Here is a 10,076-nt window from a genome sequence, read left to right on the forward strand (position 1 = left end):
TTCTTTCTTTCTTTCTTTCTTTCTTTTTTTTTTTTTTTTTTTTTTGTAAAGGATTGTATTAAAGAAGGGGTAAGAAAATCAAACTTCTAACCTCGAGATTGATAGTACAAATATGGTGCCAATTGAGTTATACTCATGTTGACATTGTTGTATTTCTTTATTATTACTTATTAATTACCCGCATAACATTTATTCTTTTGCATGACCCAAGTACAACGAATGACTTGAATCTTCTTTGAAAAAAAATGGAAACGGTGGACGACAATAAATGGGATATAGAAAATTAGGGTAAATGGATGAAGTTAACCTTTGAGTGAGTGAGTGAATTAGGAAAAGCTGTTAGTGAAAGTTTATTTAAAATGAAAAAAAAAAAGGAAAAAGGGAATCTCATATTGGTTATTTTATCAATGGAAAGCCTCCTCATATATCCTCACATTTGCTTGTGGGTTTAAGTCCCAAGGGGTATTCATGTTTTAGAGGGATGAAGAGATAGGCAAATGTAGGTATGGTGGACATTCAACAGGCGTTACCGTTTGGTTGGTCGAACACGACGCACGTGTGTGTGGAATTATTGGTTCTAGTGCAGCTCCGACTGAGACAGTGTTTTTCTGGGTTGTTTTACCCTGGGGATGGCATGGCCTTATCCCAAACTGCTTGCACAAAGGGCAAAGCCATAAAATGCCTTAAAGAGAGCGAGATCCGCGACTCAGCTTGCATTCACCATTTGATCGTTTTACAGGTTTTGTTTTTCGACAACCGTCGTTCGAGCCAATTGATTGCAGTCCTCTTCTGTTCGTTGGGGGAGTCGTTTCCAACAATTTTAAGAAACTTATCCATCTGCCACTATTCGTTATAGCCCTGTCAGCACAAAATAACTTCATGTCCTCTGATCTTAAATGTTTTTTTTTATTCGAAGAGGTGCACTTCAAACATTGGAAGCAGAAGATGTTTTTCTTCCTCACCATGAAGAAGGATGCTCACGCCTACACCATTGAGAAGCCAGTTGTCTCAATGATCCTACCGAACAACAAATCAAAGAATCAGTTGTTTGGGAAGAAAATGATTTTCTCTACAAAAATTTTATCCTAAATGATCTAACTGATGATCTTTATGATTATTATAGTACAATGAAGATAGCAAAAGAAGTTTGGGACGCCTTGTAGAAAAAATACAATACCAAGGAGGTTGGTTCGAAAAAATATGCAGTAAGTCGTTACCTAAAGTTTCAAATGAAGGACAAAAAATTTGTGGAGGCCAATCCCATGAACTGCAGGAAATAGCTCATGAGATAATAAGTGAAGGTACATCTGTTGATGAAAATTTTCAATTTGATGTTATTATCGATAGACAAGTTACCCCCCTTGCGGAAGAATTTTAAAAATACTCTAAAGCACAAAACCAAAGAATTCTCCTTAAAGAGTCTGATAACACACCTAAGGATTGAGGAGGAAGCTCACAAGCAAAACCAGAGGGAGGAGGTAAAATTCGTACCAGGAAGATCTGCTTCTGCAATGATAAAGCCTAAACCAAAGTCAAAGGAACCTAAGAGGAAATGTTAGAATCGAGGCTCTAGCAACCAGAAAAATCAAAAGAATCAGAAAGCCCCTTCAAAAGAAATGGTACAATTTCTTGCTATTGTTGGGATTGATGTCCTAATTCTCCCAGAGTCTCGTAATTTGTAGACGTACACATTGTTATGAATAAAATAAGAGTTATTTTATTTTGCATTTACTCGTATCCAATAAACAAAGATCTGTGGTTATTGTATGTAAACTGAAGCATGTATATGAGATATATAAGTGAATCATGCCTTAAGTGATAGCTTAAAAAGGTCTGTAGTATAAGGATAAATGAGGGATACCTTGTCTTTGTAACACTACGGATACAGCCCGCTTTGTAGAGGTTTACAAGTGTTGTAAACTATTACAGATGGTTGATCTTGACCATTCATGTGGAGACATGTGAGCGGGGGTGTCCTATACAAAGAGTTTGTATAAGAATGGACCACGAGATGAATAGTCTCTTTATATAACATCGTTGATACTTGAGACTTACATCTCACCTAAACGACCATAGGTGACATGACCTTAATCCTGAGTATTTTGGGAACTCTTGCCTTTGAGGGCAGTCCTTTGATTAGTATGGGTGAGAGTGGCAAGATTGTCAACTCAACAAGCCTACCTTTTAGGGGATTTGTCTGATTGGGGAGCTGGGAACTCAATTACACAAGATGGAATTCACTCCTTCCCCGAAGCAGGGGTAAGTACATAGATTGCTCCCTTAAGAACTGATTCTGGATCTTGAACATAGTGACCACTGAAGGAAAGTGATCACGAGGATTTCCATGAGCAGCAGAAAAGATCATTCCAAATTACAATCATATATGAATTTTACAAATTACAGTCGTAAAACAAAACAAGCAGTTATGCATTCATTACAGAAATTACAACATATATAAGTACAAATGAACAAGGAGAAATGCTACGAACATTTTTAGACTCGTCTCCACAGTCCTTGACCACGAACGCTCAAACACAGCAACCTCGAACGCTCGTCCAACACGACTGCTTCACAACAAAAACACCGCGCACTCGAACTCAACGATCGTCTCGGTCACGAATAGCCCAACAGCATGAACAGCCTCCACAGAACCTCAACGGTGTCGAATTGAGTATCATACCACCAAGAAGGATACCTTCGTATTCTCGGTGTGAGAATCCAGAGGGTGGGCTCTGTGTGGACTTGGTTTGAGGCAGAAGACAGAGGAAACAACAATCGTGTAAACAATTTAGCAAATGGGAGATGGCTGAAACCTATCGTATAGGTCGATGCCTAATCGTTTAGCAAAAGCTAAGAGATCGTCTAGCAAAAGTTAAGCGATCGTTTAGCTCATCGCTTAGTTCCTTGTCTGTCGCTTACAAAACACTACACGATCGTTTACCTTTGTCAAGTTGTCGCTTAGTAAATCGTACTTATTTGACAACTTTTGTGAGATTCTTTTTCTAAGAGAGAAAAACTCAAAATCAATTTTGACAAAAACTTACTAAAATTAGGAAAACAATTTTTCTTTTATCTCATGGTTACCATGAAACCACCAATAACCTCCCACTCAATTGATTATTAGAGAAAAAGATTTAATTATTTAATAATTAATATTATTATAAATATAAATGATAATCAACTTATCATACTATATTTATAACCTATAGTTTTAATATTTCATATCATGAAACATATAAACCATAGTTCTTTTTCTCTTCCATGACACTTAATGTAAATCTCATTTACATTAATCATCCACTAGATGTACCTCATACATCAAACCAATCATATCATATATAGTCGAATTATCTCTTGTCAATTTGAACATTTCAAATCAATACCAAGAACTGATCCTCAACTGAATTCATTGAGCTACCAAGGGAATCTTATGGACCTGTAGCTTGAAGCTCCAACGATACGTGAATAACTGAATAAACTCTTTAGTCACGAGATCCACCATCTGTTAACTGTCAGGCACTCTACTAAAGACCGACAGCTAAACTCTCCTTACCACAGATATATGATGTGTCCATCTTAACCAATTAGCCATGTGACAACCCTTCACAGATCGCTCGTAAGTACAGTTGGACCAATAACCGTTATGCCCCTGTAGTTACCTCTAACTCCTTAATTACCACTAATCCCTATAATGAACACAAGTTATAGTCCTACTATGATTGAGTCCTCTCTTCCAAAAAGAAGTTGTGGCCACTATGTTCAAGCCCCAGAATCAGCCCTTAAGGGAGCAATCTCTCTACTTATCCCTGCATCGGGAAATGAGTGAATTCCATCTTGTGAATTGAGTTCTCAGCTCCCAAATCAGAAAAGTCCCCAAAAAGGTAGGCATGTTGAGTTGACAATCTGGCCACTCTCACCCATACTAATCAAAGGACCGTCCTCTAAGGTAGAAGTTCCCAAAACACTCAGGATTGAGGTGTGTCTCCTATGGTCGTTTAGATGAGATGTAAGTTTTTAGTATTAACGACGTTATATACAGAGTCTAGTCATTTCGTGGTCCGATCTTATACAAACTCTTTATATAGGACACCTCACTTGCATGTCACCATATGAATGGTCAGGATCTACCATCTGTAGTAGTTTACAACACTTGCAAACCTTTACAAAGCGGTTCGTATCTGTAGTGTCACCAGGATTAGGTATCCCACCTTAATCCTTATACTACAGACCTATTTAGGTTATCACTTAAGTATGATCCACTTGTATATCACATATACATGCTTAAGTTCACATAAGATAACCCCAGAGCTTTGTTTATTGGGTATGAGTAAATGCCAGAATGAAATAACATTTATTTTATTCATCAAACAATGTATATCATTACAAACAACGAGACTCCGGGAGAATTAGGATACCAATCCCAACGGCCACAACTTCTCTTTGGAAAAGAAGTCTCAGTGATAGTAGGACTATGGTTTATGTTCATTAGAGGGATCAGTGGTACTTAAGGAGTTAGATGTAACTATAGGTGCATAACGGTAAATTGGCCCAGCTGTACTTACGAGCGATATGTGAAGGGTTATTGCACTGTTGATTGGTTGATATAGACACAAAATATATCTATAGTGAGGAGAGTGCAGATGTTGATCTTTAGTAGAGTGCCCGACAGTTAACGGATGGTAGATTTCGTGACTAAAGAGTTTAGTCAGTCATTCACGTACTGTTGGAGCTTCAAGCTATAGGTCGATAAGGTCCCCTTGGTAGCTAAATGGATTCAAGTTGAGAATCAGTTCTCGGGGTTGATTTGAAATGTTCAAATTGACAAGAGAAAATTCAATTATATATGATATAATTGGTGTGATGTATGAGATACATCAAGTGGAGGATTAATGTAAATATGATTTACATTAAGTACCATAAAATATAAAAAGAACTATGGTTTATATGTTTCATGAGATGAAATATTAAAACTATAAGTTATAAATATAATATGGTAAGTTGGTTATCATATTTATTTATAATAATATTAATTATTTGATAATTATCTCTTTTTCTCTAATAACAATTGAGTGGGAGGTTTATATGTTTCATGAGATGAAAGGGAGGTTTATATGTTTCATGAGATGAAATATTAAGTTGATTATCATATTTATTTATAATAATATTAATTATTTGATAATTATCTCTTTTTCTCTAATAACAATTGAGTGGGAGGTTTATATGTTCATGAGATGAAATATTAAAACTATAAGTTATAAATATAATATGGTAAGTTGGTTATCATATTTATTTATAATAATATTAATTATTTGAAAATCATCTCTTTTTCTCTAATAACAATTGAATGGGAGGTTATTGGTGGTCTTATGGTAACCGTGAGATAAAAGAAAAAATGTTTTCCAAAATTATCAGAGTTACTTGATTCGAAAATTTTCTCATGGACAAGGCTATCAAGTGAAATTGTTTAACTAAGCGACAGCTACTAGAGGGACTACACGATCGTGGAGATTGACTATACGATAGTTCATCAGTTGGTTGTAGTTAAACGATCGCGTGTCATTATCTATACGATAGGCTGTCGTCTTCTACACGATTGAGCACATCGTCTATACAATAGACTGTGTCATCTCCCACTTGCTCAATCGTCTATACGATTGTTGTTCCTTCAGTCTCTTCCTCTAACCAAGATCATATAGAGGCCACAACTTCTGGATTCTCACACTGAGAATACTAAGGTAACTATTGTGGTGGTGTCCTCACTCAACTCAATTGATTTCGAGGATCTGGAGGTCGTTTGTTGGGTTCGTGATCATTGTGTGTTCGTGTTGTTCATGTGGTGTTTGTTGTTGATCGTGCTATTTCACCGATCGTTGCGTTCAAGGGCTATGTTGCTGTTCTTGGACGATTGAAGACAAATCGAGGGTGTTTGAAGAATGGTTCTTCAAAGGTATACACACTCTATTCCTTGACACTCTCTTAAAGCATGGTGTAATTTCTAATTGTTGCATGACCTGTTACCATTTTGTACTGTAATTGTGTATGTTCAATTTCGAATAAAATTTGGAACGATCATTCTGCTGCTCATGGAAATCCTCATGTCTTATTTCCTTCAATTGGTATCAGAGCCAGGTTGTTCTGGTATTCCAAATTTCACTTCTGTTTTGAACTTCCTTTACAGTCATGGTGGGTTTTTTGCATTGCATTTAAGTGTTAAATGCATTTTTGGATGGATATTGATGAATGTTTACGGGTTAATTGCCTCTATTTAAAGCTTTCTTTAAAGTTACAAAATGTTAATTTATACGAGCCTTTACGTTTTTAGGCATAATTAACAAGCAATTGAGTCTGTAATTCAAACTGTTTGAGTTTGTTAAGTCGTTCGTGATGAAGTTTCGAAGCATGGAGATGCGATTCTCAGTGAGGAAGAAGACCAAAGGTTGGTCGTATCGTGTAGCCTAGGATAAACGATTGTTGGGATTTGGCTAAATAATCATGTAGATTTTTCTACGCAATCGTGTAGTATTTACTAAACGATGGGGTAAAGTGTTTGCTATATCGCGTAACGTTGGTTTCCTGATCACGCGGATGCTGGAGCGAAACGATCGATTGGGAGCATTTGATGCTCATCGTTTTAATAAAAGGCACGCGCACTAAGCGATCGTGTAGTTAGCATGCTCATCGCATAGTCACTGACTACACGATCACAAGGTATATGATACGGTATACGATACCTCATGCTTGCTTAGCGATCGTTTAGAAGATTGCACGTCACCGCATCATTGTCATTTAGATGATCGTTTAAGGCTTGCCTTGTACGTTGCATGTTGCATGATCGCGTGCCTCATGCTTCATCACATAGTCAAGGTACACGATCGTTTAGCTCAGGAAGCATTGGTAAACAATTGAGTAAAGCGTTTACTCTTTCGTGTAGGTGATCACAAGGAGTTTGGTACACGATCAAGGAGATGCGAACTTCAACTAGATGGTTTAAGACTCGGATCACCTATTTGAACTGGAGACTCTTTGCTATTTATAATAGTTAGCTTTAGTTTTAAGGATTTAAGGCCAATTATCCCAGTTCATCAACTTTTGCTTAATGTACATGAGATGTATGTGGTTTATATGGCATGGTGTATGACATATAGATTTGAAACTCACCTTAGGTTATGCAATTATTCATGCATCATATATTATAAGTGTTATAATATAGCATGATGAAATTACAAGAAAGCATGCACATGCATCATGAAATATAAGAGTTATATTTATGCATGCAGGAAGCATATTCATGCATCATCTTTATATTATAAGCGTTATAGTATAAGGGTGGATGGAAGCATGTTTTCTTAGTTCATTGCTATGTTATATAAGTGTTATATAAAAGTAGTAATGAATGAACAATGCATGGAGCATGACACACTTTTACTAATTTGTAAGCATTATGAATGCCTTGTATGTGTTTATTTCACGTTGTGGATGGTTTTGGTTGTTTCTATTATAAACGTTATAATGGAAATTAGAACTAAAATCAATAAGAAAAAATTGCATGCGAACTTAGGCGAACTCATGTTTTAAAAGGGTTTTAAAAGTGGATTGAGATATACCTAAGTTCAAGGTTCTAATGGGATTAGCAACCTAGTTTAATCTTTTTAAATCGATTTAATAGGATTAAATTGATTGGCATAAAAGATTAAAATTGTATTAAATCTATCTATAAGGGATTTTTTATCTAAGGCAGGTTCTGTCTAGGCTAGGGTACTTAAGCTGACGAAAACGGAATACCCCTACCTGGGAACCTACCTGGAAAGGTGAATTAGATAGATTTTCTACAAGCATGCGACAGTTGATCAAAGACTCCGTTAAAGAGTTTAATGGATGATGATCAAAAGTTGTTCAACTTTTCAAAATAAAAGTTACTCTTGGGCAAACCTAAAATTGTCACTTAGTTAAAATCCTTAGCCATGTTTTTTCTAAGTAAACTAAACCCGAAGTTATAAAATACTCAGTGGGAGGAAGAGATATATATGATATGTCAATGATTCCACTCACATTTCTCCCTGAATGTTCACATCGTGAGATTCATGCTTGACCTTGTGGTGCCCTGGGAGAATCTCCCTTCAGATGGTGTTTGCATGAATCAATATCAAGGTGGACAGAGAGAGTATTTATAGTAAATGGGTGAAGGGTGTGTGTCAACACGTTCTGTGGTCTCCTTCATTGGTTCGCATCGTGAGATCATTCTTGCACCCCCTCCTGGCACCCTGGGAGCGTCTCCCTTTGGATGGATTTTGTGTAGTTGGTAAATATCAAGGTGAACTCTAGAAATGGATAGAGTCACTTTAGTTTTTGCCCCAATCGGATTTTTTTCCCTTTAGGTTGGCTGCTTGGGGCGAAACTCTATGGCCTAAAATGACAGGTCACACTTACGAAAAATTGTTAAGTAAGTTAATGATTTCTTGACCAAATCGATGATGACTAGTCGTTATAGGAGCAATAGTTGTTCTGGTATTAATGGTTGGTTGAGAATGTCTCAATTCAGAGGAGGGATAAATTGACCACCCTTCGGCGGCCTTTTTCCCTAAACCTTTGAAGCGTCATTGTAAAACTAGATGTCACACGAGGTTCATTTTGAGTTTTGCTAAATCGTATTGGATGTTGTATGTTTTTTCAATGAGTATTTGCTAAAACCTAACGTAGGTCAATGTGTTTGTGTTTTCAGCAACATGTTTGATTTTCCATTAAATGCCTCTAGTTTGACCGATTATATACAATGGAAAGAGTCTGTTAAAACATATTTCGTGGTAAACGACCTCGAGTTTGTCATAGTTGAGGAGTGTCCTCAAGTCCCGACCCTTGAAGTGTTCGTAATGCATATGAGGTGTGGATGAAGGCAAATTCATTGGCTTGACTTCACATATTGGCTAGCATACCTGATGCTTTGGCTAAGAGGGTTGAGAATATGGTCATTGCATGTGAAATCATTGACTCGTTGTAAGAATTGTTTGAATGTCAGTTCTTACTTTTCGAGCACAGAGGGGTGGATGACAAAAACACCAGTAGTGTCAGTTCCCAAGTTAACCTCCAGGAAGAGAAAGCAAGCGTTGCTGACTTTGTTAAAGTTCATTGACGAGAAGTGTTCTCTGAAATGGAACTTAGAGCTTATTTAGGCTTTGATACTGATCTCACTACTCTCAAAAAAAGAAGGGAATCTAAAGACAGTAAATATAATTTATTGGTCTTGGAGACGTGTTTGGTAGAGAATGATGATTTTTCCTAGACCTTGATTCGGGTACTACTAATCACGCCAGTTCCTCTTACAAATGATTTAGTTCTTGGAAAATGCCACAGAGAGAGATAACTCTTCGAGTCGATATTGGTGAGGTTGTTTCAGCTATTGTTGTAGGTAGGCTAAAGTTATTTTTGGACAAGAAACGTTATTTGTTACTGGATAATGTTTGTGTAATTCCTCATATCAAGAGGAACTTAATCTCGGTTTCTTGTCTTATTGAACAAGGCTATACCGTCTCCTTTTCTGAGAGTAAAGTGTTTATTTTCAATAATGGTATGGAGATTGGTTTTAGTTCAATGGAGAATAACTTATATGTACTAAGGTCGTTAGTCATAAAAGCCTTGCTTAATACTGAAACGTTCAGTACGGCGACAACAACAAAAAGACCAAAGGTTTCTCCTAAAGAAAATGCCCATCTTTGGCATCTAAGGTTTGGTCACATCAACCTCAATAAGGTTGAGCAGTTGGTGAAATGTGGACCTAAAGAGTTTAGAAGAAAACTCCTTTCCAGTGTGTGAATCATGCCTCGAAGGCAAGATAACCAAACGACCTTTTACTCTCAATGAATGTGCCCTTCAGTATTTATAAAGCTTCAGGGAGAAGTGCTTTTTCTCTCAAATGATTGCACTGATGGGATGTCATTAATTTTCTGTCTGATGCGCCGAATAATTGTCACCGAAAAGTTGAGTGTACCTACTACAGTGTCATTAACGGCTTGTCAACTTAATTCGGAATCGACCGTCATCAGCTTTCTGTCCCATCGTGATTTATTAAGCTTTCACTTTGA

This window comes from Benincasa hispida, chromosome 1, assembly GCF_027475165.1.
Source record: "Benincasa hispida cultivar pf3 chromosome 1, pf3_genome.v1.1, whole genome shotgun sequence".
In the NCBI taxonomy this organism is placed as follows: domain Eukaryota; kingdom Viridiplantae; phylum Streptophyta; class Magnoliopsida; order Cucurbitales; family Cucurbitaceae; genus Benincasa; species Benincasa hispida.